Source organism: Staurois parvus, unplaced genomic scaffold (assembly GCF_062004578.1).
Source record: "Staurois parvus isolate SC_StPar_1 unplaced genomic scaffold, SC_StPar_1.0 ptg002628l, whole genome shotgun sequence".
NCBI lineage: Eukaryota > Metazoa > Chordata > Amphibia > Anura > Ranidae > Staurois > Staurois parvus.
The window spans coordinates 30,001-47,910 of record NW_028320424.1 but is presented as its reverse complement, the minus strand read 5'-3'; the positions used below and the strand labels follow the sequence as shown (position 1 = coordinate 47,910).

At 53.8% G+C, this 17,910-nt stretch overlaps 83 non-coding genes and 4 pseudogenes across 83 annotated transcripts; all 87 read right to left on the bottom strand.

The window, feature by feature from the left end:
- Positions 1–53: 53 nt before the first annotated feature.
- Positions 54–172, bottom strand: LOC149430239 (5S ribosomal RNA). The gene has a single exon (XR_016309687.1). It is a non-coding gene; the product is annotated as a 5S ribosomal RNA (ribosomal RNA).
- An 88-nt stretch (positions 173–260) lies between these two features.
- On the bottom strand, positions 261–379 carry LOC149430238 (5S ribosomal RNA). The gene has a single exon (XR_016309686.1). It is a non-coding gene; the product is annotated as a 5S ribosomal RNA (ribosomal RNA).
- An 88-nt stretch (positions 380–467) lies between these two features.
- On the bottom strand, positions 468–586 carry LOC149430237 (5S ribosomal RNA). The gene has a single exon (XR_016309685.1). It is a non-coding gene; the product is annotated as a 5S ribosomal RNA (ribosomal RNA).
- Positions 587–673: 87 nt separating this feature from the next.
- LOC149430236 (5S ribosomal RNA) lies at positions 674–792 on the bottom strand. The gene has a single exon (XR_016309684.1). It is a non-coding gene; the product is annotated as a 5S ribosomal RNA (ribosomal RNA).
- An 87-nt stretch (positions 793–879) lies between these two features.
- LOC149430235 (5S ribosomal RNA) lies at positions 880–998 on the bottom strand. The gene has a single exon (XR_016309683.1). It is a non-coding gene; the product is annotated as a 5S ribosomal RNA (ribosomal RNA).
- Positions 999–1,085: 87 nt separating this feature from the next.
- On the bottom strand, positions 1,086–1,204 carry LOC149430234 (5S ribosomal RNA). Its single transcript, XR_016309681.1, has one exon. It is a non-coding gene; the product is annotated as a 5S ribosomal RNA (ribosomal RNA).
- An 80-nt stretch (positions 1,205–1,284) lies between these two features.
- On the bottom strand, positions 1,285–1,403 carry LOC149430233 (5S ribosomal RNA). Its single transcript, XR_016309542.1, has one exon. It is a non-coding gene; the product is annotated as a 5S ribosomal RNA (ribosomal RNA).
- Positions 1,404–1,490: 87 nt separating this feature from the next.
- Positions 1,491–1,609, bottom strand: LOC149430232 (5S ribosomal RNA). Its single transcript, XR_016309680.1, has one exon. It is a non-coding gene; the product is annotated as a 5S ribosomal RNA (ribosomal RNA).
- An 87-nt stretch (positions 1,610–1,696) lies between these two features.
- On the bottom strand, positions 1,697–1,815 carry LOC149430231 (5S ribosomal RNA). Its single transcript, XR_016309679.1, has one exon. It is a non-coding gene; the product is annotated as a 5S ribosomal RNA (ribosomal RNA).
- An 87-nt stretch (positions 1,816–1,902) lies between these two features.
- On the bottom strand, positions 1,903–2,021 carry LOC149430230 (5S ribosomal RNA). Its single transcript, XR_016309678.1, has one exon. It is a non-coding gene; the product is annotated as a 5S ribosomal RNA (ribosomal RNA).
- An 87-nt stretch (positions 2,022–2,108) lies between these two features.
- Positions 2,109–2,227, bottom strand: LOC149430229 (5S ribosomal RNA). The gene has a single exon (XR_016309677.1). It is a non-coding gene; the product is annotated as a 5S ribosomal RNA (ribosomal RNA).
- An 87-nt stretch (positions 2,228–2,314) lies between these two features.
- On the bottom strand, positions 2,315–2,433 carry LOC149430228 (5S ribosomal RNA). Its single transcript, XR_016309676.1, has one exon. It is a non-coding gene; the product is annotated as a 5S ribosomal RNA (ribosomal RNA).
- Positions 2,434–2,520: 87 nt separating this feature from the next.
- LOC149430227 (5S ribosomal RNA) lies at positions 2,521–2,639 on the bottom strand. Its single transcript, XR_016309675.1, has one exon. It is a non-coding gene; the product is annotated as a 5S ribosomal RNA (ribosomal RNA).
- An 87-nt stretch (positions 2,640–2,726) lies between these two features.
- Positions 2,727–2,845, bottom strand: LOC149430226 (5S ribosomal RNA). The gene has a single exon (XR_016309674.1). It is a non-coding gene; the product is annotated as a 5S ribosomal RNA (ribosomal RNA).
- Positions 2,846–2,932: 87 nt separating this feature from the next.
- On the bottom strand, positions 2,933–3,051 carry LOC149430225 (5S ribosomal RNA). Its single transcript, XR_016310024.1, has one exon. It is a non-coding gene; the product is annotated as a 5S ribosomal RNA (ribosomal RNA).
- Positions 3,052–3,138: 87 nt separating this feature from the next.
- LOC149430224 (5S ribosomal RNA) lies at positions 3,139–3,257 on the bottom strand. The gene has a single exon (XR_016309673.1). It is a non-coding gene; the product is annotated as a 5S ribosomal RNA (ribosomal RNA).
- An 87-nt stretch (positions 3,258–3,344) lies between these two features.
- LOC149430223 (5S ribosomal RNA) lies at positions 3,345–3,463 on the bottom strand. The gene has a single exon (XR_016309672.1). It is a non-coding gene; the product is annotated as a 5S ribosomal RNA (ribosomal RNA).
- Positions 3,464–3,550: 87 nt separating this feature from the next.
- LOC149430222 (5S ribosomal RNA) lies at positions 3,551–3,669 on the bottom strand. Its single transcript, XR_016310034.1, has one exon. It is a non-coding gene; the product is annotated as a 5S ribosomal RNA (ribosomal RNA).
- An 87-nt stretch (positions 3,670–3,756) lies between these two features.
- Positions 3,757–3,875, bottom strand: LOC149430221 (5S ribosomal RNA). Its single transcript, XR_016309670.1, has one exon. It is a non-coding gene; the product is annotated as a 5S ribosomal RNA (ribosomal RNA).
- An 87-nt stretch (positions 3,876–3,962) lies between these two features.
- LOC149430220 (5S ribosomal RNA) lies at positions 3,963–4,081 on the bottom strand. The gene has a single exon (XR_016309669.1). It is a non-coding gene; the product is annotated as a 5S ribosomal RNA (ribosomal RNA).
- An 87-nt stretch (positions 4,082–4,168) lies between these two features.
- On the bottom strand, positions 4,169–4,287 carry LOC149430219 (5S ribosomal RNA). Its single transcript, XR_016309517.1, has one exon. It is a non-coding gene; the product is annotated as a 5S ribosomal RNA (ribosomal RNA).
- An 87-nt stretch (positions 4,288–4,374) lies between these two features.
- LOC149430218 (5S ribosomal RNA) lies at positions 4,375–4,493 on the bottom strand. Its single transcript, XR_016309516.1, has one exon. It is a non-coding gene; the product is annotated as a 5S ribosomal RNA (ribosomal RNA).
- Positions 4,494–4,580: 87 nt separating this feature from the next.
- On the bottom strand, positions 4,581–4,699 carry LOC149430217 (5S ribosomal RNA). Its single transcript, XR_016310014.1, has one exon. It is a non-coding gene; the product is annotated as a 5S ribosomal RNA (ribosomal RNA).
- An 87-nt stretch (positions 4,700–4,786) lies between these two features.
- LOC149430216 (5S ribosomal RNA) lies at positions 4,787–4,905 on the bottom strand. Its single transcript, XR_016309668.1, has one exon. It is a non-coding gene; the product is annotated as a 5S ribosomal RNA (ribosomal RNA).
- Positions 4,906–4,992: 87 nt separating this feature from the next.
- On the bottom strand, positions 4,993–5,111 carry LOC149430215 (5S ribosomal RNA). Its single transcript, XR_016309667.1, has one exon. It is a non-coding gene; the product is annotated as a 5S ribosomal RNA (ribosomal RNA).
- Positions 5,112–5,198: 87 nt separating this feature from the next.
- On the bottom strand, positions 5,199–5,317 carry LOC149430214 (5S ribosomal RNA). The gene has a single exon (XR_016309550.1). It is a non-coding gene; the product is annotated as a 5S ribosomal RNA (ribosomal RNA).
- An 87-nt stretch (positions 5,318–5,404) lies between these two features.
- On the bottom strand, positions 5,405–5,523 carry LOC149430213 (5S ribosomal RNA). The gene has a single exon (XR_016309974.1). It is a non-coding gene; the product is annotated as a 5S ribosomal RNA (ribosomal RNA).
- Positions 5,524–5,610: 87 nt separating this feature from the next.
- Positions 5,611–5,729, bottom strand: LOC149430212 (5S ribosomal RNA). The gene has a single exon (XR_016309666.1). It is a non-coding gene; the product is annotated as a 5S ribosomal RNA (ribosomal RNA).
- Positions 5,730–5,816: 87 nt separating this feature from the next.
- LOC149430211 (5S ribosomal RNA) lies at positions 5,817–5,935 on the bottom strand. The gene has a single exon (XR_016309664.1). It is a non-coding gene; the product is annotated as a 5S ribosomal RNA (ribosomal RNA).
- An 87-nt stretch (positions 5,936–6,022) lies between these two features.
- On the bottom strand, positions 6,023–6,141 carry LOC149430210 (5S ribosomal RNA). Its single transcript, XR_016309663.1, has one exon. It is a non-coding gene; the product is annotated as a 5S ribosomal RNA (ribosomal RNA).
- An 87-nt stretch (positions 6,142–6,228) lies between these two features.
- Positions 6,229–6,347, bottom strand: LOC149430209 (5S ribosomal RNA; annotated as a pseudogene).
- Positions 6,348–6,434: 87 nt separating this feature from the next.
- On the bottom strand, positions 6,435–6,543 carry LOC149430208 (5S ribosomal RNA; annotated as a pseudogene).
- An 87-nt stretch (positions 6,544–6,630) lies between these two features.
- On the bottom strand, positions 6,631–6,749 carry LOC149430207 (5S ribosomal RNA). The gene has a single exon (XR_016309662.1). It is a non-coding gene; the product is annotated as a 5S ribosomal RNA (ribosomal RNA).
- An 87-nt stretch (positions 6,750–6,836) lies between these two features.
- On the bottom strand, positions 6,837–6,955 carry LOC149430206 (5S ribosomal RNA). Its single transcript, XR_016309661.1, has one exon. It is a non-coding gene; the product is annotated as a 5S ribosomal RNA (ribosomal RNA).
- Positions 6,956–7,042: 87 nt separating this feature from the next.
- Positions 7,043–7,161, bottom strand: LOC149430205 (5S ribosomal RNA). The gene has a single exon (XR_016309660.1). It is a non-coding gene; the product is annotated as a 5S ribosomal RNA (ribosomal RNA).
- Positions 7,162–7,248: 87 nt separating this feature from the next.
- Positions 7,249–7,367, bottom strand: LOC149430204 (5S ribosomal RNA). Its single transcript, XR_016309492.1, has one exon. It is a non-coding gene; the product is annotated as a 5S ribosomal RNA (ribosomal RNA).
- An 87-nt stretch (positions 7,368–7,454) lies between these two features.
- Positions 7,455–7,573, bottom strand: LOC149430203 (5S ribosomal RNA; annotated as a pseudogene).
- Positions 7,574–7,660: 87 nt separating this feature from the next.
- Positions 7,661–7,779, bottom strand: LOC149430202 (5S ribosomal RNA). Its single transcript, XR_016310025.1, has one exon. It is a non-coding gene; the product is annotated as a 5S ribosomal RNA (ribosomal RNA).
- An 87-nt stretch (positions 7,780–7,866) lies between these two features.
- On the bottom strand, positions 7,867–7,985 carry LOC149430201 (5S ribosomal RNA). Its single transcript, XR_016309658.1, has one exon. It is a non-coding gene; the product is annotated as a 5S ribosomal RNA (ribosomal RNA).
- An 87-nt stretch (positions 7,986–8,072) lies between these two features.
- Positions 8,073–8,191, bottom strand: LOC149430200 (5S ribosomal RNA). The gene has a single exon (XR_016309657.1). It is a non-coding gene; the product is annotated as a 5S ribosomal RNA (ribosomal RNA).
- An 87-nt stretch (positions 8,192–8,278) lies between these two features.
- LOC149430199 (5S ribosomal RNA) lies at positions 8,279–8,397 on the bottom strand. Its single transcript, XR_016309515.1, has one exon. It is a non-coding gene; the product is annotated as a 5S ribosomal RNA (ribosomal RNA).
- An 87-nt stretch (positions 8,398–8,484) lies between these two features.
- LOC149430198 (5S ribosomal RNA) lies at positions 8,485–8,603 on the bottom strand. Its single transcript, XR_016309656.1, has one exon. It is a non-coding gene; the product is annotated as a 5S ribosomal RNA (ribosomal RNA).
- Positions 8,604–8,690: 87 nt separating this feature from the next.
- LOC149430197 (5S ribosomal RNA) lies at positions 8,691–8,809 on the bottom strand. Its single transcript, XR_016309500.1, has one exon. It is a non-coding gene; the product is annotated as a 5S ribosomal RNA (ribosomal RNA).
- An 87-nt stretch (positions 8,810–8,896) lies between these two features.
- On the bottom strand, positions 8,897–9,015 carry LOC149430196 (5S ribosomal RNA). The gene has a single exon (XR_016309655.1). It is a non-coding gene; the product is annotated as a 5S ribosomal RNA (ribosomal RNA).
- An 87-nt stretch (positions 9,016–9,102) lies between these two features.
- LOC149430195 (5S ribosomal RNA) lies at positions 9,103–9,221 on the bottom strand. The gene has a single exon (XR_016309654.1). It is a non-coding gene; the product is annotated as a 5S ribosomal RNA (ribosomal RNA).
- An 87-nt stretch (positions 9,222–9,308) lies between these two features.
- LOC149430194 (5S ribosomal RNA) lies at positions 9,309–9,427 on the bottom strand. The gene has a single exon (XR_016309653.1). It is a non-coding gene; the product is annotated as a 5S ribosomal RNA (ribosomal RNA).
- An 87-nt stretch (positions 9,428–9,514) lies between these two features.
- Positions 9,515–9,633, bottom strand: LOC149430193 (5S ribosomal RNA). The gene has a single exon (XR_016310019.1). It is a non-coding gene; the product is annotated as a 5S ribosomal RNA (ribosomal RNA).
- Positions 9,634–9,720: 87 nt separating this feature from the next.
- Positions 9,721–9,839, bottom strand: LOC149430192 (5S ribosomal RNA). Its single transcript, XR_016309652.1, has one exon. It is a non-coding gene; the product is annotated as a 5S ribosomal RNA (ribosomal RNA).
- An 87-nt stretch (positions 9,840–9,926) lies between these two features.
- Positions 9,927–10,045, bottom strand: LOC149430191 (5S ribosomal RNA). The gene has a single exon (XR_016309514.1). It is a non-coding gene; the product is annotated as a 5S ribosomal RNA (ribosomal RNA).
- An 87-nt stretch (positions 10,046–10,132) lies between these two features.
- Positions 10,133–10,251, bottom strand: LOC149430190 (5S ribosomal RNA). Its single transcript, XR_016309513.1, has one exon. It is a non-coding gene; the product is annotated as a 5S ribosomal RNA (ribosomal RNA).
- Positions 10,252–10,338: 87 nt separating this feature from the next.
- LOC149430189 (5S ribosomal RNA) lies at positions 10,339–10,457 on the bottom strand. The gene has a single exon (XR_016309512.1). It is a non-coding gene; the product is annotated as a 5S ribosomal RNA (ribosomal RNA).
- An 87-nt stretch (positions 10,458–10,544) lies between these two features.
- Positions 10,545–10,663, bottom strand: LOC149430188 (5S ribosomal RNA). Its single transcript, XR_016310029.1, has one exon. It is a non-coding gene; the product is annotated as a 5S ribosomal RNA (ribosomal RNA).
- Positions 10,664–10,750: 87 nt separating this feature from the next.
- On the bottom strand, positions 10,751–10,869 carry LOC149430187 (5S ribosomal RNA). Its single transcript, XR_016309651.1, has one exon. It is a non-coding gene; the product is annotated as a 5S ribosomal RNA (ribosomal RNA).
- An 87-nt stretch (positions 10,870–10,956) lies between these two features.
- LOC149430186 (5S ribosomal RNA) lies at positions 10,957–11,075 on the bottom strand. Its single transcript, XR_016309650.1, has one exon. It is a non-coding gene; the product is annotated as a 5S ribosomal RNA (ribosomal RNA).
- Positions 11,076–11,162: 87 nt separating this feature from the next.
- On the bottom strand, positions 11,163–11,281 carry LOC149430185 (5S ribosomal RNA). The gene has a single exon (XR_016309649.1). It is a non-coding gene; the product is annotated as a 5S ribosomal RNA (ribosomal RNA).
- An 87-nt stretch (positions 11,282–11,368) lies between these two features.
- On the bottom strand, positions 11,369–11,487 carry LOC149430184 (5S ribosomal RNA; annotated as a pseudogene).
- An 87-nt stretch (positions 11,488–11,574) lies between these two features.
- LOC149430183 (5S ribosomal RNA) lies at positions 11,575–11,693 on the bottom strand. Its single transcript, XR_016309647.1, has one exon. It is a non-coding gene; the product is annotated as a 5S ribosomal RNA (ribosomal RNA).
- Positions 11,694–11,780: 87 nt separating this feature from the next.
- Positions 11,781–11,899, bottom strand: LOC149430182 (5S ribosomal RNA). Its single transcript, XR_016309646.1, has one exon. It is a non-coding gene; the product is annotated as a 5S ribosomal RNA (ribosomal RNA).
- An 87-nt stretch (positions 11,900–11,986) lies between these two features.
- Positions 11,987–12,105, bottom strand: LOC149430181 (5S ribosomal RNA). The gene has a single exon (XR_016309645.1). It is a non-coding gene; the product is annotated as a 5S ribosomal RNA (ribosomal RNA).
- Positions 12,106–12,192: 87 nt separating this feature from the next.
- LOC149430180 (5S ribosomal RNA) lies at positions 12,193–12,311 on the bottom strand. Its single transcript, XR_016310041.1, has one exon. It is a non-coding gene; the product is annotated as a 5S ribosomal RNA (ribosomal RNA).
- Positions 12,312–12,398: 87 nt separating this feature from the next.
- On the bottom strand, positions 12,399–12,517 carry LOC149430179 (5S ribosomal RNA). Its single transcript, XR_016309644.1, has one exon. It is a non-coding gene; the product is annotated as a 5S ribosomal RNA (ribosomal RNA).
- An 87-nt stretch (positions 12,518–12,604) lies between these two features.
- On the bottom strand, positions 12,605–12,723 carry LOC149430178 (5S ribosomal RNA). The gene has a single exon (XR_016309643.1). It is a non-coding gene; the product is annotated as a 5S ribosomal RNA (ribosomal RNA).
- Positions 12,724–12,810: 87 nt separating this feature from the next.
- Positions 12,811–12,929, bottom strand: LOC149430177 (5S ribosomal RNA). The gene has a single exon (XR_016309642.1). It is a non-coding gene; the product is annotated as a 5S ribosomal RNA (ribosomal RNA).
- Positions 12,930–13,016: 87 nt separating this feature from the next.
- Positions 13,017–13,135, bottom strand: LOC149430176 (5S ribosomal RNA). The gene has a single exon (XR_016309641.1). It is a non-coding gene; the product is annotated as a 5S ribosomal RNA (ribosomal RNA).
- Positions 13,136–13,222: 87 nt separating this feature from the next.
- LOC149430175 (5S ribosomal RNA) lies at positions 13,223–13,341 on the bottom strand. The gene has a single exon (XR_016309640.1). It is a non-coding gene; the product is annotated as a 5S ribosomal RNA (ribosomal RNA).
- An 87-nt stretch (positions 13,342–13,428) lies between these two features.
- On the bottom strand, positions 13,429–13,547 carry LOC149430174 (5S ribosomal RNA). The gene has a single exon (XR_016309986.1). It is a non-coding gene; the product is annotated as a 5S ribosomal RNA (ribosomal RNA).
- Positions 13,548–13,634: 87 nt separating this feature from the next.
- On the bottom strand, positions 13,635–13,753 carry LOC149430173 (5S ribosomal RNA). The gene has a single exon (XR_016309502.1). It is a non-coding gene; the product is annotated as a 5S ribosomal RNA (ribosomal RNA).
- An 87-nt stretch (positions 13,754–13,840) lies between these two features.
- Positions 13,841–13,959, bottom strand: LOC149430172 (5S ribosomal RNA). Its single transcript, XR_016309990.1, has one exon. It is a non-coding gene; the product is annotated as a 5S ribosomal RNA (ribosomal RNA).
- Positions 13,960–14,046: 87 nt separating this feature from the next.
- On the bottom strand, positions 14,047–14,165 carry LOC149430171 (5S ribosomal RNA). The gene has a single exon (XR_016309549.1). It is a non-coding gene; the product is annotated as a 5S ribosomal RNA (ribosomal RNA).
- Positions 14,166–14,252: 87 nt separating this feature from the next.
- Positions 14,253–14,371, bottom strand: LOC149430170 (5S ribosomal RNA). The gene has a single exon (XR_016309639.1). It is a non-coding gene; the product is annotated as a 5S ribosomal RNA (ribosomal RNA).
- Positions 14,372–14,458: 87 nt separating this feature from the next.
- On the bottom strand, positions 14,459–14,577 carry LOC149430169 (5S ribosomal RNA). The gene has a single exon (XR_016309638.1). It is a non-coding gene; the product is annotated as a 5S ribosomal RNA (ribosomal RNA).
- An 87-nt stretch (positions 14,578–14,664) lies between these two features.
- On the bottom strand, positions 14,665–14,783 carry LOC149430168 (5S ribosomal RNA). Its single transcript, XR_016309534.1, has one exon. It is a non-coding gene; the product is annotated as a 5S ribosomal RNA (ribosomal RNA).
- An 87-nt stretch (positions 14,784–14,870) lies between these two features.
- LOC149430167 (5S ribosomal RNA) lies at positions 14,871–14,989 on the bottom strand. Its single transcript, XR_016309636.1, has one exon. It is a non-coding gene; the product is annotated as a 5S ribosomal RNA (ribosomal RNA).
- An 87-nt stretch (positions 14,990–15,076) lies between these two features.
- On the bottom strand, positions 15,077–15,195 carry LOC149430166 (5S ribosomal RNA). The gene has a single exon (XR_016309501.1). It is a non-coding gene; the product is annotated as a 5S ribosomal RNA (ribosomal RNA).
- Positions 15,196–15,282: 87 nt separating this feature from the next.
- On the bottom strand, positions 15,283–15,401 carry LOC149430165 (5S ribosomal RNA). Its single transcript, XR_016309989.1, has one exon. It is a non-coding gene; the product is annotated as a 5S ribosomal RNA (ribosomal RNA).
- An 87-nt stretch (positions 15,402–15,488) lies between these two features.
- On the bottom strand, positions 15,489–15,607 carry LOC149430164 (5S ribosomal RNA). Its single transcript, XR_016309635.1, has one exon. It is a non-coding gene; the product is annotated as a 5S ribosomal RNA (ribosomal RNA).
- An 87-nt stretch (positions 15,608–15,694) lies between these two features.
- On the bottom strand, positions 15,695–15,813 carry LOC149430163 (5S ribosomal RNA). The gene has a single exon (XR_016309634.1). It is a non-coding gene; the product is annotated as a 5S ribosomal RNA (ribosomal RNA).
- An 87-nt stretch (positions 15,814–15,900) lies between these two features.
- Positions 15,901–16,019, bottom strand: LOC149430162 (5S ribosomal RNA). The gene has a single exon (XR_016309633.1). It is a non-coding gene; the product is annotated as a 5S ribosomal RNA (ribosomal RNA).
- An 87-nt stretch (positions 16,020–16,106) lies between these two features.
- Positions 16,107–16,225, bottom strand: LOC149430161 (5S ribosomal RNA). Its single transcript, XR_016309632.1, has one exon. It is a non-coding gene; the product is annotated as a 5S ribosomal RNA (ribosomal RNA).
- Positions 16,226–16,312: 87 nt separating this feature from the next.
- LOC149430160 (5S ribosomal RNA) lies at positions 16,313–16,431 on the bottom strand. The gene has a single exon (XR_016309631.1). It is a non-coding gene; the product is annotated as a 5S ribosomal RNA (ribosomal RNA).
- An 87-nt stretch (positions 16,432–16,518) lies between these two features.
- On the bottom strand, positions 16,519–16,637 carry LOC149430159 (5S ribosomal RNA). Its single transcript, XR_016309593.1, has one exon. It is a non-coding gene; the product is annotated as a 5S ribosomal RNA (ribosomal RNA).
- An 87-nt stretch (positions 16,638–16,724) lies between these two features.
- On the bottom strand, positions 16,725–16,843 carry LOC149430158 (5S ribosomal RNA). Its single transcript, XR_016310036.1, has one exon. It is a non-coding gene; the product is annotated as a 5S ribosomal RNA (ribosomal RNA).
- An 87-nt stretch (positions 16,844–16,930) lies between these two features.
- LOC149430157 (5S ribosomal RNA) lies at positions 16,931–17,049 on the bottom strand. Its single transcript, XR_016309630.1, has one exon. It is a non-coding gene; the product is annotated as a 5S ribosomal RNA (ribosomal RNA).
- Positions 17,050–17,136: 87 nt separating this feature from the next.
- Positions 17,137–17,255, bottom strand: LOC149430156 (5S ribosomal RNA). Its single transcript, XR_016309629.1, has one exon. It is a non-coding gene; the product is annotated as a 5S ribosomal RNA (ribosomal RNA).
- Positions 17,256–17,342: 87 nt separating this feature from the next.
- On the bottom strand, positions 17,343–17,461 carry LOC149430155 (5S ribosomal RNA). Its single transcript, XR_016309628.1, has one exon. It is a non-coding gene; the product is annotated as a 5S ribosomal RNA (ribosomal RNA).
- Positions 17,462–17,548: 87 nt separating this feature from the next.
- On the bottom strand, positions 17,549–17,667 carry LOC149430154 (5S ribosomal RNA). Its single transcript, XR_016309627.1, has one exon. It is a non-coding gene; the product is annotated as a 5S ribosomal RNA (ribosomal RNA).
- Positions 17,668–17,754: 87 nt separating this feature from the next.
- Positions 17,755–17,873, bottom strand: LOC149430153 (5S ribosomal RNA). Its single transcript, XR_016309511.1, has one exon. It is a non-coding gene; the product is annotated as a 5S ribosomal RNA (ribosomal RNA).
- Between the last annotated feature and the right edge of the window lie 37 nt (positions 17,874–17,910).

The following is a 17,910-nucleotide window of genomic DNA, read 5'->3' as shown; positions in this document are numbered from 1 at the left end:
GTGCTTGGCAAGCTGGCCATTTGAGGCGAAAAAGAAGCCGAGCAAAAGACAAAAGCCTACAGCACCTGGTATTCCCAGGCGGTCTCCCATCCAGGTACTAACCAGGCCCTACGCTGCTTAGCTTCCGAGATCAGACGAGATCGGGCGCATTCAGAGTGATGTGGCCGTAGGCGCTTCTCTTTGGAGCCCTCAATCTACTTCAATTGGTGCTTGGCAAGCTGGACCATTTGAGGCGAAAAAGAAGCCGAGCAAAAGACAAAAGCCTACAGCACCTGGTATTCCCAGGCGGTCTCCCATCCAGGTACTAACCAGGCCCTACGCTGCTTAGCTTCCGAGATCAGACGAGATCGGGCGCATTCAGAGTGATGTGGCCGTAGGCGCTTCTCTTTGGAGCCCTCAATCTACTTCAATTGGTGCTTGGCAAGCTGGACCATTTGAGGCGAAAAAGAAGCCGAGCAAAAGACAAAAGCCTACAGCACCTGGTATTCCCAGGCGGTCTCCCATCCAGGTACTAACCAGGCCCTACGCTGCTTAGCTTCCGAGATCAGACGAGATCGGGCGCATTCAGAGTGATGTGGCCGTAGGCGCTTCTCTTTGGAGCCCTCAATCTACTTCAATTGGTGCTTGGCAAGCTGGCCATTTGAGGCGAAAAAGAAGCCGAGCAAAAGACAAAAGCCTACAGCACCTGGTATTCCCAGGCGGTCTCCCATCCAGGTACTAACCAGGCCCTACGCTGCTTAGCTTCCGAGATCAGACGAGATCGGGCGCATTCAGAGTGATGTGGCCGTAGGCACTTCTCTTTGGAGCCCTCAATCTACTTCAATTGGTGCTTGGCAAGCTGGCCATTTGAGGCGAAAAAGAAGCCGAGCAAAAGACAAAAGCCTACAGCACCTGGTATTCCCAGGCGGTCTCCCATCCAGGTACTAACCAGGCCCTACGCTGCTTAGCTTCCGAGATCAGACGAGATCGGGCGCATTCAGAGTGATGTGGCCGTAGGCGCTTCTCTTTGGAGCCCTCAATCTACTTCAATTGGTGCTTGGCAAGCTGGCCATTTGAGGCGAAAAAGAAGCCGAGCAAAAGACAAAAGCCTACAGCACCTGGTATTCCCAGGCGGTCTCCCATCCAGGTACTAACCAGGCCCTACGCTGCTTAGCTTCCGAGATCAGACGAGATCGGGCGCATTCAGAGTGATGTGGCCGTAGGCGCTTCTCTTTGGAGCCCTCAATCTACTTCAATTGGTGCTTGGCAAGCTGGCCATTTGAGGCGAAAAAGAAGCCGAGCAAAAGACTACAGCACCTGGTATTCCCAGGCGGTCTCCCATCCAGGTACTAACCAGGCCCTACGCTGCTTAGCTTCCGAGATCAGACGAGATCGGGCGCATTCAGAGTGATGTGGCCGTAAGCGCTTCTCTTTGGAGCCCTCAATCTACTTCAATTGGTGCTTGGCAAGCTGGCCATTTGAGGCGAAAAAGAAGCCGAGCAAAAGACAAAAGCCTACAGCACCTGGTATTCCCAGGCGGTCTCCCATCCAGGTACTAACCAGGCCCTACGCTGCTTAGCTTCCGAGATCAGACGAGATCGGGCGCATTCAGAGTGATGTGGCCGTAGGCGCTTCTCTTTGGAGCCCTCAATCTACTTCAATTGGTGCTTGGCAAGCTGGCCATTTGAGGCGAAAAAGAAGCCGAGCAAAAGACAAAAGCCTACAGCACCTGGTATTCCCAGGCGGTCTCCCATCCAGGTACTAACCAGGCCCTACGCTGCTTAGCTTCCGAGATCAGACGAGATCGGGCGCATTCAGAGTGATGTGGCCGTAGGCGCTTCTCTTTGGAGCCCTCAATCTACTTCAATTGGTGCTTGGCAAGCTGGCCATTTGAGGCGAAAAAGAAGCCGAGCAAAAGACAAAAGCCTACAGCACCTGGTATTCCCAGGCGGTCTCCCATCCAGGTACTAACCAGGCCCTACGCTGCTTAGCTTCCGAGATCAGACGAGATCGGGCGCATTCAGAGTGATGTGGCCGTAGGCGCTTCTCTTTGGAGCCCTCAATCTACTTCAATTGGTGCTTGGCAAGCTGGCCATTTGAGGCGAAAAAGAAGCCGAGCAAAAGACAAAAGCCTACAGCACCTGGTATTCCCAGGCGGTCTCCCATCCAGGTACTAACCAGGCCCTACGCTGCTTAGCTTCCGAGATCAGACGAGATCGGGCGCATTCAGAGTGATGTGGCCGTAGGCGCTTCTCTTTGGAGCCCTCAATCTACTTCAATTGGTGCTTGGCAAGCTGGCCATTTGAGGCGAAAAAGAAGCCGAGCAAAAGACAAAAGCCTACAGCACCTGGTATTCCCAGGCGGTCTCCCATCCAGGTACTAACCAGGCCCTACGCTGCTTAGCTTCCGAGATCAGACGAGATCGGGCGCATTCAGAGTGATGTGGCCGTAGGCGCTTCTCTTTGGAGCCCTCAATCTACTTCAATTGGTGCTTGGCAAGCTGGCCATTTGAGGCGAAAAAGAAGCCGAGCAAAAGACAAAAGCCTACAGCACCTGGTATTCCCAGGCGGTCTCCCATCCAGGTACTAACCAGGCCCTACGCTGCTTAGCTTCCGAGATCAGACGAGATCGGGCGCATTCAGAGTGATGTGGCCGTAGGCGCTTCTCTTTGGAGCCCTCAATCTACTTCAATTGGTGCTTGGCAAGCTGGCCATTTGAGGCGAAAAAGAAGCCGAGCAAAAGACAAAAGCCTACAGCACCTGGTATTCCCAGGCGGTCTCCCATCCAGGTACTAACCAGGCCCTACGCTGCTTAGCTTCCGAGATCAGACGAGATCGGGCGCATTCAGAGTGATGTGGCCGTAGGCGCTTCTCTTTGGAGCCCTCAATCTACTTCAATTGGTGCTTGGCAAGCTGGCCATTTGAGGCGAAAAAGAAGCCGAGCAAAAGACAAAAGCCTACAGCACCTGGTATTCCCAGGCAGTCTCCCATCCAGGTACTAACCAGGCCCTACGCTGCTTAGCTTCCGAGATCAGACGAGATCGGGCGCATTCAGAGTGATGTGGCCGTAGGCGCTTCTCTTTGGAGCCCTCAATCTACTTCAATTGGTGCTTGGCAAGCTGGCCATTTGAGGCGAAAAAGAAGCCGAGCAAAAGACAAAAGCCTACAGCACCTGGTATTCCCAGGCGGTCTCCCATCCAGGTACTAACCAGGCCCTACGCTGCTTAGCTTCCGAGATCAGACGAGATCGGGCGCATTCAGAGTGATGTGGCCGTAGGCGCTTCTGTTTGGAGCCCTCAATCTACTTCAATTGGTGCTTGGCAAGCTGGCCATTTGAGGCGAAAAAGAAGCCGAGCAAAAGACAAAAGCCTACAGCACCTGGTATTCCCAGGCGGTCTCCCATCCAGGTACTAACCAGGCCCTACGCTGCTTAGCTTCCGAGATCAGACGAGATCGGGCGCATTCAGAGTGATGTGGCCGTAGGCGCTTCTCTTTGGAGCCCTCAATCTACTTCAATTGGTGCTTGGCAAGCTGGCCATTTGAGGCGAAAAAGAAGCCGAGCAAAAGACAAAAGCCTACAGCACCTGGTATTCCCAGGCGGTCTCCCATCCAGGTACTAACCAGGCCCTACGCTGCTTAGCTTCCAAGATCAGACGAGATCGGGCGCATTCAGAGTGATGTGGCCGTAGGCGCTTCTCTTTGGAGCCCTCAATCTACTTCAATTGGTGCTTGGCAAGCTGGCCATTTGAGGCGAAAAAGAAGCCGAGCAAAAGACAAAAGCCTACAGCACCTGGTATTCCCAGGCGGTCTCCCATCCAGGTACTAACCAGGCCCTACGCTGCTTAGCTTCCGAGATCAGACGAGATCGGGCGCATTCAGAGTGATGTGGCCGTAGGCGCTCCTCTTTGGAGCCCTCAATCTACTTCAATTGGTGCTTGGCAAGCTGGCCATTTGAGGCGAAAAAGAAGCCGAGCAAAAGACAAAAGCCTACAGCACCTGGTATTCCCAGGCGGTCTCCCATCCAGGTACTAACCAGGCCCTACGCTGCTTAGCTTCCGAGATCAGACGAGATCGGGCGCATTCAGAGTGATGTGGCCGTAGGCGCTTCTCTTTGGAGCCCTCAATCTACTTCAATTGGTGCTTGGCAAGCTGGCCATTTGAGGCGAAAAAGAAGCCGAGCAAAAGACAAAAGCCTACAGCACCTGGTATTCCCAGGCGGTCTCCCATCCAGGTACTAACCAGGCCCTACGCTGCTCAGCTTCCGAGATCAGACGAGATCGGGCGCATTCAGAGTGATGTGGCCGTAGGCGCTTCTGTTTGGAGCCCTCAATCTACTTCAATTGGTGCTTGGCAAGCTGGCCATTTGAGGCGAAAAAGAAGCCGAGCAAAAGACAAAAGCCTACAGCACCTGGTATTCCCAGGCGGTCTCCCATCCAGGTACTAACCAGGCCCTACGCTGCTCAGCTTCCGAGATCAGACGAGATCGGGCGCATTCAGAGTGATGTGGCCGTAGGCGCTTCTCTTTGGAGCCCTCAATCTACTTCAATTGGTGCTTGGCAAGCTGGCCATTTGAGGCGAAAAAGAAGCCGAGCAAAAGACAAAAGCCTACAGCACCTGGTATTCCCAGGCGGTCTCCCATCCAGGTACTAACCAGGCCCTACGCTGCTTAGCTTCCGAGATCAGACGAGATCGGGCGCATTCAGAGTGATGTTGCCGTAGGCGCTTCTCTTTGGAGCCCTCAATCTACTTCAATTGGTGCTTGGCAAGCTGGCCATTTGAGGCGAAAAAGAAGCCGAGCAAAAGACAAAAGCCTACAGCACCTGGTATTCCCAGGCGGTCTCCCATCCAGGTACTAACCAGGCCCTACGCTGCTTAGCTTCCGAGATCAGACGAGATCGGGCGCATTCAGAGTGATGTGGCCGTAGGCGCTTCTCTTTGGAGCCCTCAATCTACTTCAATTGGTGCTTGGCAAGCTGGCCATTTGAGGCGAAAAAGAAGCCGAGCAAAAGACAAAAGCCTACAGCACCTGGTATTCCCAGGCGGTCTCCCATCCAGGTACTAACCAGGCCCTACGCTGCTTAGCTTCCGAGATCAGACGAGATCGGGCGCATTCAGAGTGATGTGGCCGTAGGCGCTTCTCTTTGGAGCCCTCAATCTACTTCAATTGGTGCTTGGCAAGCTGGCCATTTGAGGCGAAAAAGAAGCCGAGCAAAAGACAAAAGCCTACAGCACCTGGTATTCCCAGGCGGTCTCCCAGCCAGGTACTAACCAGGCCCTACGCTGCTTAGCTTCCGAGATCAGACGAGATTGGGCGCATTCAGAGTGATGTGGCCGTAGGCGCTTCTCTTTGGAGCCCTCAATCTACTTCAATTGGTGCTTGGCAAGCTGGCCATTTGAGGCGAAAAAGAAGCCGAGCAAAAGACAAAAGCCTACAGCACCTGGTATTCCCAGGCGGTCTCCCATCCAGGTACTAACCAGGCCCTACGCTGCTTAGCTTCCGAGATCAGATGAGATCGGGCGCATTCAGAGTGATGTGGCCATAGGCGCTTCTCTTTGGAGCCCTCAATCTACTTCAATTGGTGCTTGGCAAGCTGGCCATTTGAGGCGAAAAAGAAGCCGAGCAAAAGACAAAAGCCTACAGCACCTGGTATTCCCAGGCGGTCTCCCATCCAGGTACTAACCAGGCCCTACGCTGCTTAGCTTCCGAGATCAGACGAGATCGGGCGCATTCAGAGTGATGTGGCCGTAGGCGCTTCTCTTTGGAGCCCTCAATCTACTTCAATTGGTGCTTGGCAAGCTGGCCATTTGAGGCGAAAAAGAAGCCGAGCAAAAGACAAAAGCCTACAGCACCTGGTATTCCCAGGCGGTCTCCCATCCAGGTACTAACCAGGCCCTACGCTGCTTAGCTTCCGAGATCAGACGAGATCGGGCGCATTCAGAGTGATGTGGCCGTAGGCGCTTCTCTTTGGAGCCCTCAATCTACTTCAATTGGTGCTTGGCAAGCTGGCCATTTGAGGCGAAAAAGAAGCCGAGCAAAAGACAAAAGCCTACAGCACCTGGTATTCCCAGGCGGTCTCCCATCCAGGTACTAACCAGGCCCTACGCTGCTTAGCTTCCGAGATCAGACGAGATCGGGCGCATTCAGAGTGATGTGGCCGTAGGCTCTTCTCTTTGGAGCCCTCAATCTACTTCAATTGGTGCTTGGCAAGCTGGCCATTTGAGGCGAAAAAGAAGCCGAGCAAAAGACAAAAGCCTACAGCACCTGGTATTCCCAGGCGGTCTCCCATCCAGGCACTAACCAGGCCCTACGCTGCTTAGCTTTGGAGATCAGACGAGATCGGGCGCATTCAGAGTGATGTGGCCGTAGGCGCTTCTCTTTGGAGCCCTCAATCTACTTCAATTGGTGCTTGGCAAGCTGGCCATTTGAGGCGAAAAAGAAGCCGAGCAAAAGACAAAAGCCTACAGCACCTGGTATTCCCAGGCGGTCTCCCATCCAGGTACTAACCAGGCCCTACGCTGCTTAGCTTCCGAGATCGGGCGCATTCAGAGTGATGTGGCCGTAGGCGCTTCTCTTTGGAGCCCTCAATCTACTTCAATTGGTGCTTGGCAAGCTGGCCATTTGAGGCGAAAAAGAAGCCGAGCAAAAGACAAAAGCCTACAGCACCTGGTATTCCCAGGCGGTCTCCCATCCAGGTACTAACCAGGCCCTACGCTGCTTAGCTTCCGAGATCAGACGAGATCGGGCGCATTCAGAGTGATGTGGCCGTAGGCGCTTCTCTTTGGAGCCCTCAATCTACTTCAATTGGTGCTTGGCAAGCTGGCCATTTGAGGCGAAAAAGAAGCCGAGCAAAAGACAAAAGCCTACAGCACCTGGTATTCCCAGGCGGTCTCCCATCCAGGTACTAACCAGGCCCTACGCTGCTTAGCTTCCGAGATCAGACGAGATCGGGCGCATTCAGAGTGATGTGGCCGTAGGCGCTTCTCTTTGGAGCCCTCAATCTACTTCAATTGGTGCTTGGCAAGCTGGCCATTTGAGGCGAAAAAGAAGCCGAGCAAAAGACAAAAGCCTACAGCACCTGGTATTCCCAGGCGGTCTCCCATCCAGGTACTAACCAGGCCCTACGCTGCTTAGCTTCCGAGATCAGACGAGATCGGGCGCATTCAGAGTGATGTGGCCGTAGGCGCTTCTCTTTGGAGCCCTCAATCTACTTCAATTGGTGCTTGGCAAGCTGGCCATTTGAGGCGAAAAAGAAGCCGAGCAAAAGACAAAAGCCTACAGCACCTGGTATTCCCAGGCGGTCTCCCATCCAGGTACTAACCAGGCCCTACGCTGCTTAGCTTCCGAGATCAGATGAGATCGGGTGCATTCAGAGTGATGTGGCCGTAGGCGCTTCCCTTTGGAGCCCTCAATCTACTTCAATTGGTGCTTGGCAAGCTGGCCATTTGAGGCGAAAAAGAAGCCGAGCAAAAGACAAAAGCCTACAGCACCTGCTATTCCCAGGCGGTCTCCCATCCAGGTACTAACTAGGCCCTACGCTGCTTAGCTTCCGAGATCAGACGAGATCGGGCGCATTCAGAGTGATGTGGCCGTAGGTGCTTCTCTTTGGAGCCCTCAATCTACTTCAATTGGTGCTTGGCAAGCTGGCCATTTGAGGCGAAAAAGAAGCCGAGCAAAAGACAAAAGCCTACAGCACCTGGTATTCCCAGGCGGTCTCCCATCCAGGTACTAACCAGGCCCTACGCTGCTTAGCATCCGAGATCAGACGAGATCGGGCGCATTCAGAGTGATGTGGCCGTAGGCGCTTCTCTTTGGAGCCCTCAATCTACTTCAATTGGTGCTTGGCAAGCTGGCCATTTGAGGCGAAAAAGAAGCCGAGCAAAAGACAAAAGCCTACAGCACCTGGTATTCCCAGGCGGTCTCCCATCCAGGTACTAACCAGGCCCTACGCTGCTTAGCTTCCGAGATCAGACGAGATCGGGCGCATTCAGAGTGATGTGGCCGTAGGCGCTTCTCTTTGGAGCCCTCAATCTACTTCAATTGGTGCTTGGCAAGCTGGCCATTTGAGGCGAAAAAGAAGCCGAGCAAAAGACAAAAGCCTACAGCACCTGGTATTCCCAGGCGGTCTCCCATCCAGGTACTAACCAGGCCCTACGCTGCTTAGCTTCCGAGATCAGACGAGATCGGGCGCATTCAGAGTGATGTGGCCGTAGGCGCTTCTCTTTGGAGCCCTCAATCTACTTCAATTGGTGCTTGGCAAGCTGGCCATTTGAGGCGAAAAAGAAGCCGAGCAAAAGACAAAAGCCTACAGCACCTGGTATTCCCAGGCGGTCTCCCATCCAGGTACTAACCAGGCCCTACGCTGCTCAGCTTCCGAGATCAGACGAGATCGGGCGCATTCAGAGTGATGTGGCCGTAGGCGCTTCTCTTTGGAGCCCTCAATCTACTTCAATTGGTGCTTGGCAAGCTGGCCATTTGAGGCGAAAAAGAAGCCGAGCAAAAGACAAAAGCCTACAGCACCTGGTATTCCCAGGCGGTCTCCCATCCAGGTACTAACCAGGCCCTACGCTGCTTAGCTTCCGAGATCAGACGAGATCGGGCGCATTCAGAGTGATGTGGCCGTAGGCGCTTCTCTTTGGAGCCCTCAATCTACTTCAATTGGTGCTTGGCAAGCTGGCCATTTGAGGCGAAAAAGAAGCCGAGCAAAAGACAAAAGCCTACAGCACCTGGTATTCCCAGGCGGTCTCCCATCCAGGTACTAACCAGGCCCTACGCTGCTTAGCTTCCGAGATCAGACGAGATCGGGCGCATTCAGACTGATGTGGCCGTAGGCGCTTCTCTTTGGAGCCCTCAATCTACTTCAATTGGTGCTTGGCAAGCTGGCCATTTGAGGCGAAAAAGAAGCCGAGCAAAAGACAAAAGCCTACAGCACCTGGTATTCCCAGGCGGTCTCCCATCCAGGTACTAACCAGGCCCTACGCTGCTTAGCTTCCGAGATCAGACGAGATCGGGCGCATTCAGAGTGATGTGGCCGTAGGCGCTTCTCTTTGGAGCCCTCAATCTACTTCAATTGGTGCTTGGCAAGCTGGCCATTTGAGGCGAAAAAGAAGCCGAGCAAAAGACAAAAGCCTACAGCACCTGGTATTCCCAGGCGGTCTCCCATCCAGGTACTAACCAGGCCCTACGCTGCTTAGCTTCCGAGATCAGACGAGATCGGGCGCATTCAGAGTGATGTGGCCGTAGGCGCTTCTCTTTGGAGCCCTCAATCTACTTCAATTGGTGCTTGGCAAGCTGGCCATTTGAGGCGAAAAAGAAGCCGAGCAAAAGACAAAAGCCTACAGCACCTGGTATTCCCAGGCGGTCTCCCATCCAGGTACTAACCAGGCCCTACGCTGCTTAGCTTCCGAGATCAGACGAGATCGGGCGCATTCAGAGTGATGTGGCCGTAGGCGCTTCTCTTTGGAGCCCTCAATCTACTTCAATTGGTGCTTGGCAAGCTGGCCATTTGAGGCGAAAAAGAAGCCGAGCAAAAGACAAAAGCCTACAGCACCTGGTATTCCCAGGCGGTCTCCCATCCAGGTACTAACCAGGCCCTACGCTGCTTAGCTTCCGAGATCAGACGAGATCGGGCACATTCAGAGTGATGTGGCCGTAGGCGCTTCTCTTTGGAGCCCTCAATCTACTTCAATTGGTGCTTGGCAAGCTGGCCATTTGAGGCGAAAAAGAAGCCGAGCAAAAGACAAAAGCCTACAGCACCTGGTATTCCCAGGCGGTCTCCCATCCAGGTACTAACCAGGCCCTACGCTGCTTAGCTTCCGAGATCAGACGAGATCGGGCGCATTCAGAGTGATGTGGCCGTAGGCGCTTCTCTTTGGAGCCCTCAATCTACTTCAATTGGTGCTTGGCAAGCTGGCCATTTGAGGCGAAAAAGAAGCCGAGCAAAAGACAAAAGCCTACAGCACCTGGTATTCCCAGGCGGTCTCCCATCCAGGTACTAACCAGGCCCTACGCTGCTCAGCTTCCGAGATCAGACGAGATCGGGCGCATTCAGAGTGATGTGGCCGTAGGCGCTTCTCTTTGGAGCCCTCAATCTACTTCAATTGGTGCTTGGCAAGCTGGCCATTTGAGGCGAAAAAGAAGCCGAGCAAAAGACAAAAGCCTACAGCACCTGGTATTCCCAGGCGGTCTCCCATCCAGGTACTAACCAGGCCCTACGCTGCTCAGCTTCCGAGATCAGACGAGATCGGGCGCATTCAGAGTGATGTGGCCGTAGGCGCTTCTCTTTGGAGCCCTCAATCTACTTCAATTGGTGCTTGGCAAGCTGGCCATTTGAGGCGAAAAAGAAGCCGAGCAAAAGACAAAAGCCTACAGCACCTGGTATTCCCAGGCGGTCTCCCATCCAGGTACTAACCAGGCCCTACGCTGCTCAGCTTCCGAGATCAGACGAGATCGGGCGCATTCAGAGTGATGTGGCCGTAGGCGCTTTTCTTTGGAGCCCTCAATCTACTTCAATTGGTGCTTGGCAAGCTGGCCATTTGAGGCGAAAAAGAAGCCGAGCAAAAGACAAAAGCCTACAGCACCTGGTATTCCCAGGCGGTCTCCCATCCAGGTACTAACCAGGCCCTACGCTGCTTAGCTTCCGAGATCAGACGAGATCGGGCGCATTCAGAGTGATGTGGCCGTAGGTGCTTCTCTTTGGAGCCCTCAATCTACTTCAATTGGTGCTTGGCAAGCTGGCCATTTGAGGCGAAAAAGAAGCCGAGCAAAAGACAAAAGCCTACAGCACCTGGTATTCCCAGGCGGTCTCCCATCCAGGTACTAACCAGGCCCTACGCTGCTTAGCTTCCGAGATCAGACGAGATCGGGCGCATTCAGAGTGATGTGGCCGTAGGCGCTTCTCTTTGGAGCCCTCAATCTACTTCAATTGGTGCTTGGCAAGCTGGCCATTTGAGGCGAAAAAGAAGCCGAGCAAAAGACAAAAGCCTACAGCACCTGGTATTCCCAGGCGGTCTCCCATCCAGGTACTAACCAGGCCCTACGCTGCTTAGCTTCCGAGATCAGACGAGATCGGGCGCATTCAGAGTGATGTGGCCGTAGGCGCTTCTCTTTGGAGCCCTCAATCTACTTCAATTGGTGCTTGGCAAGCTGGCCATTTGAGGCGAAAAAGAAGCCGAGCAAAAGACAAAAGCCTACAGCACCTGGTATTCCCAGGCGGTCTCCCATCCAGGTACTAACCAGGCCCTACGCTGCTTAGCTTCCGAGATCAGACGAGATCGGGCGCATTCAGAGTGATGTGGCCGTAGGCGCTTCTCTTTGGAGCCCTCAATCTACTTCAATTGGTGCTTGGCAAGCTGGCCATTTGAGGCGAAAAAGAAGCCGAGCAAAAGACAAAAGCCTACAGCACCTGGTATTCCCAGGCGGTCTCCCATCCAGGTACTAACCAGACCCTACGCTGCTCAGCTTCCGAGATCAGACGAGATAGGGCGCATTCAGAGTGATGTGGCCGTAGGCGCTTCTCTTTGGAGCCCTCAATCTACTTCAATTGGTGCTTGGCAAGCTGGCCATTTGAGGCGAAAAAGAAGCCGAGCAAAAGACAAAAGCCTACAGCACCTGGTATTCCCAGGCGGTCTCCCATCCAGGTACTAACCAGGCCCTACGCTGCTTAGCTTCCGAGATCAGACGAGATCGGGCGCATTCAGAGTGATGTGGCCGTAGGCGCTTCTCTTTGGAGCCCTCAATCTACTTCAATTGGTGCTTGGCAAGCTGGCCATTTGAGGCGAAAAAGAAGCCGAGCAAAAGACAAAAGCCTACAGCACCTGGTATTCCCAGGCGGTCTCCCATCCAGGTACTAACCAGGCCCTACGCTGCTTAGCTTCCGAGATCAGACGAGATCGGGCGCATTCAGAGTGATGTGGCCGTAGGCGCTTCTCTTTGGAGCCCTCAATCTACTTCAATTGGTGCTTGGCAAGCTGGCCATTTGAGGCGAAAAAGAAGCCGAGCAAAAGACAAAAGCCTACAGCACCTGGTATTCCCAGGCGGTCTCCCATCCAGGTACTAACCAGGCCCTACGCTGCTTAGCTTCCGAGATCAGACGAGATCGGGCGCATTCAGAGTGATGTGGCCGTAGGCGCTTCTCTTTGGAGCCCTCAATCTACTTCAATTGGTGCTTGGCAAGCTGGCCATTTGAGGCGAAAAAGAAGCCGAGCAAAAGACAAAAGCCTACAGCACCTGGTATTCCCAGGCGGTCTCCCATCCAGGTACTAACCAGGCCCTACGCTGCTTAGCTTCCGAGAACAGACGAGATCGGGCGCATTCAGAGTGATGTGGCCGTAGGCGCTTCTCTTTGGAGCCCTCAATCTACTTCAATTGGTGCTTGGCAAGCTGGCCATTTGAGGCGAAAAAGAAGCCGAGCAAAAGACAAAAGCCTACAGCACCTGGTATTCCCAGGCGGTCTCCCATCCAGGTACTAACCAGGCCCTACGCTGCTTAGCTTCCGAGATCAGACGAGATCGGGCGCATTCAGAGTGATGTGGCCGTAGGCGCTTCTCTTTGGAGCCCTCAATCTACTTCAATTGGTGCTTGGCAAGCTGGCCATTTGAGGCGAAAAAGAAGCCGAGCAAAAGACAAAAGCCTACAGCACCTGGTATTCCCAGGCGGTCTCCCATCCAGGTACTAACCAGGCCCTACGCTGCTTAGCTTCCGAGATCAGACGAGATCGGGCGCATTCAGAGTGATGTGGCCGTAGGCCCTTCTCTTTGGAGCCCTCAATCTACTTCAATTGGTGCTTGGCAAGCTGGCCATTTGAGGCGAAAAAGAAGCCGAGCAAAAGACAAAAGCCTACAGCACCTGGTATTCCCAGGCGGTCTCCCATCCAGGTACTAACCAGGCCCTACGCTGCTTAGCTTCCGAGATCAGACGAGATCGGGCGCATTCAGAGTGATGTGGCCGTAGGCGCTTCTCTTTGGAGCCCTCAATCTACTTCAATTGGTGCTTGGCAAGCTGGCCATTTGAGGCGAAAAAGAAGCCGAGCAAAAGACAAAAGCCTACAGCACCTGGTATTCCCAGGCGGTCTCCCATCCAGGTACTAACCAGGCCCTACGCTGCTTAGCTTCCGAGATCAGACGAGATCGGGCGCATTCAGAGTGATGTGGCCGTAGGCGCTTCTCTTTGGAGCCCTCAATCTACTTCAATTGGTGCTTGGCAAGCTGGCCATTTGAGGCGAAAAAGAAGCCGAGCAAAAGACAAAAGCCTACAGCACCTGGTATTCCCAGGCGGTCTCCCATCCAGGTACTAACCAGGCCCTACGCTGCTTAGCTTCCGAGATCAGACGAGATCGGGCGCATTCAGAGTGATGTGGCCGTAGGCGCTTCTCTTTGGAGCCCTCAATCTACTTCAATTGGTGCTTGGCAAGCTGGCCATTTGAGGCGAAAAAGAAGCCGAGCAAAAGACAAAAGCCTACAGCACCTGGTATTCCCAGACGGTCTCCCATCCAGGTACTAACCAGGCCCTACGCTGCTTAGCTTCCGAGATCAGACGAGATCGGGCGCATTCAGAGTGATGTGGCCGTAGGCGCTTCTCTTTGGAGCCCTCAATCTACTTCAATTGGTGCTTGGCAAGCTGGCCATTTGAGGCGAAAAAGAAGCCGAGCAAAAGACAAAAGCCTACAGCACCTGGTATTCCCAGGCGGTCTCCCATCCAGGTACTAACCAGGCCCTACGCTGCTTAGCTTCTGAGATCAGACGAGATCGGGCGCATTCAGAGTGATGTGGCCGTAGGCGCTTCTCTTTGGAGCCCTCAATCTACTTCAATTGGTGCTTGGCAAGCTGGCCATTTGAGGCGAAAAAGAAGCCGAGCAAAAGACAAAAGCCTACAGCACCTGGTATTCCCAGGCGGTCTCCCATCCAGGTACTAACCAGGCCCTACGCTGCTTAGCTTCCGAGATCAGACGAGATCGGGCGCATTCAGAGTGATGTGGCCATAGGCGCTTCTCTTTGGAGCCCTCAATCTACTTCAATTGGTGCTTGGCAAGCTGGCCATTTGAGGCGAAAAAGAAGCCGAGCAAAAGACAAAAGCCTACAGCACCTGGTATTCCCAGGCGGTCTCCCATCCAGGTACTAACCAGGCCCTACGCTGCTTAGCTTCCGAGATCAGACGAGATCGGGTGCATTCAGAGTGATGTGGCCGTAGGCGCTTCTCTTTGGAGCCCTCAATCTACTTCAATTGGTGCTTGGCAAGCTGGCCATTTGAGGCGAAAAAGAAGCCGAGCAAAAGACAAAAGCCTACAGCACCTGGTATTCCCAGGCGGTCTCCCATCCAGGTACTAACCAGGCCCTACGCTGCTTAGCTTCCGAGATCAGACGAGATCGGGCGCATTCAGAGTGATGTGGCCGTAGGCGCTTCTCTTTGGAGCCCTCAATCTACTTCAATTGGTGCTTGGCAAGCTGGCCATTTGAGGCGAAAAAGAAGCCGAGCAAAAGACAAAAGCCTACAGCACCTGGTATTCCCAGGCGGTCTCCCATCCAGGTACTAACCAGGCCCTACGCTGCTTAGCTTCCGAGATCAGACGAGATCGGGCGCATTCAGAGTGATGTGGCCGTAGGCGCTTCTCTTTGGAGCCCTCAATCTACTTCAATTGGTGCTTGGCAAGCTGGCCATTTGAGGCGAAAAAGAAGCCGAGCAAAAGACAAAAGCCTACAGCACCTGGTATTCCCAGGCGGTCTCCCATCCAGGTACTAACCAGGCCCTACGCTGCTTAGCTTCCGAGATCAGACGAGATTGGGCGCATTCAGAGTGATGTGGCCGTAGGCGCTTCTCTTTGGAGCCCTCAATCTACTTCAATTGGTGCTTGGCAAGCTGGCCATTTGAGGCGAAAAAGAAGCCGAGCAAAAGACAAAAGCCTACAGCACCTGGTATTCCCAGGCGGTCTCCCATCCAGGTACTAACCAGGCCCTACGCTGCTTAGCTTCCGAGATCAGACGAGATCGGGCGCATTCAGAGTGATGTGGCCGTAGGCGCTTCTCTTTGGAGCCCTCAATCTACTTCAATTGGTGCTTGGCAAGCTGGCCATTTGAGGCGAAAAAGAAGCCGAGCAAAAGACAAAAGCCTACAGCACCTGGTATTCCCAGGCGGTCTCCCATCCAGGTACTAACCAGGCCCTACGCTGCTTAGCTTCTGAGATCAGACGAGATCGGGCGCATTCAGAGTGATGTGGCCGTAGGCGCTACTCTTTGGAGCCCTCAATCTACTTCAATTGGTGCTTGGCAAGCTGGCCATTTGAGGCGAAAAAGAAGCCGAGCAAAAGACAAAAGCCTACAGCACCTGGTATTCCCAGGCGGTCTCCCATCCAGGTACTAACCAGGCCCTACGCTGCTTAGCTTCCGAGATCAGACGAGATCGGGCGCATTCAGAGTGATGTGGCCATAGGCGCTTCTCTTTGGAGCCCTCAATCTACTTCAATTGGTGCTTGGCAAGCTGGCCATTTGAGGCGAAAAAGAAGCCGAGCAAAAGACAAAAGCCTACAGCACCTGGTATTCCCAGGCGGTCTCCCATCCAGGTACTAACCAGGCCCTACGCTGCTTAGCTTCCGAGATCAGACGAGATCGGGCGCATTCAGAGTGATGTGGCCGTAGGCGCTTCTCTTTGGAGCCCTCAATCTACTTCAATTGGTGCATGGCAAGCTGGCCATTTGAGGCGAAAAAGAAGCCGAGCAAAAGACAAAAGCCTACAGCACCTGGTATTCCCAGGCGGTCTCCCATCCAGGTACTAACCAGGCCCTACGCTGCTTAGCTTCCGAGATCAGACGAGATCGGGCGCATTCAGAGTGATGTGGCCGTAGGCGCTTCTCTTTGGAGCCCTCAATCTACTTCAATTGGTGCTTGGCAAGCTGGCCATTTGAGGCGAAAAAGAAGCCGAGCAAAAGACAAAAGCCTACAGCACCTGGTATTCCCAGGCGGTCTCCCATCCAGGTACTAACCAGGCCCTACGCTGCTTAGCTTCCGAGATCAGACGAGATCGGGCGCATTCAGAGTGATGTGGCCGTAGGCGCTTCTCTTTGGAGCCCTCAATCTACTTCAATTGGTGCTTGGCAAGCTGGCCATTTGAGGCGAAAAAGAAGCCGAGCAAAAGACAAAAGCCTACAGCACCTGGTATTCCCAGGCGGTCTCCCATCCAGGTACTAACCAGGCCCTACGCTGCTTAGCTTCCGAGATCAGACGAGATCGGGCGCATTCAGAGTGATGTGGCCGTAGGCGCTTCTCTTTGGAGCCCTCAATCTACTTCAATTGGTGCTTGGCAAGCTGGCCATTTGAGGCGAAAAAGAAGCCGAGCAAAAGACAAAAGCCTACAGCACCTGGTATTCCCAGGCGGTCTCCCATCCAGGTACTAACCAGGCCCTACGCTGCTTAGCTTCCGAGATCAGACGAGATCGGGCGCATTCAGAGTGATGTGGCCGTAGGCGCTTCTCTTTGGAGCCCTCAATCTACTTCAATTGGTGCTTGGCAAGCTGGCCATTTGAGGCGAAAAAGAAGCCGAGCAAAAGACAAAAGCCTACAGCACCTGGTATTCCCAGGCGGTCTCCCATCCAGGTACTAACCAGGCCCTACGCTGCTTAGCTTCCGAGATCAGATGAGATCGGGCGCATTCAGAGTGATGTGGCCGTAGGCGCTTCTCTTTGGAGCCCTCAATCTACTTCAATTGGTGCTTGGCAAGCTGGCCATTTGAGGCGAAAAAGAAGCCGAGCAAAAGACAAAAGCCTACAGCACCTGGTATTCCCAGGCGGTCTCCCATCCAGGTACTAACCAGGCCCTACGCTGCTTAGCTTCCGAAATCAGACGAGATCGGGCGCATTCAGAGTGATGTGGCCGTAGGCGCTTCTCTTTGGAGCCCTCAATCTACTTCAATTGGTGCTTGGCAAGCTGGCCATTTGAGGCGAAAAAGAAGCCGAGCAAAAGACAAAAGCCTACAGCACCTGGTATTCCCAGGCGGTCTCCCATCCAGGTACTAACCAGGCCCTACGCTGCTTAGCTTCCGAGATCAGACGAGATCGGGCGCATTCAGAGTGATGTGGCCGTAGGCGCTTCTCTTTGGAGCCCTCAATCTACTTCAATTGGTGCTTGGCAAGCTGGCCATTTGAGGCGAAAAAGAAGCCGAGCAAAAGACAAAAGCCTACAGCACCTGGTATTCCCAGGCGGTCTCCCATCCAGGTACTAACCAGGCCCTACGCTGCTTAGCTTCCGAGATCAGACGAGATCGGGCGCATTCAGAGTGATGTGGCCGTAGGCGCTTCTCTTTGGAGCCCTCAATCTACTTCAATTGGTGCTTGGCAAGCTGGCCATTTGAGGCGAAAAAGAAGCCGAGCAAAAGACAAAAGCCTACAGCACCTGGTATTCCCAGGCGGTCTCCCATCCAGGTACTAACCAGGCCCTACGCTGCTTAGCTTCCGAGATCAGACGAGATCGGGCGCATTCAGAGTGATGTGGCCGTAGGCGCTTCTCTTTGGAGCCCTCAATCTACTTCAATTGGTGCTTGGCAAGCTGGCCATTTGAGGCGAAAAAGAAGCCGAGCAAAAGACAAAAGCCTACAGCACCTGGTATTCCCAGGCGGTCTCCCATCCAGGTACTAACCAGGCCCTACGCTGCTTAGCTTCCGAGATCAGACGAGATCGGGCGCATTCAGAGTGATGTGGCCGTAGGCGCTTCTCTTTGGAGCCCTCAATCTACTTCAATTGGTGCTTGGCAAGCTGGCCATTTGAGGCGAAAAAGAAGCCGAGCAAAAGACAAAAGCCTACAGCACCTGGTATTCCCAGGCGGTCTCCCATCCAGGTACTAACCAGGCCCTACGCTGCTCAGCTTCCGAGATCAGACGAGATCGGGCGCATTCAGAGTGATGTGGCCGTAGGCGCTTCTCTTTGGAGCCCTCAATCTACTTCAATTGGTG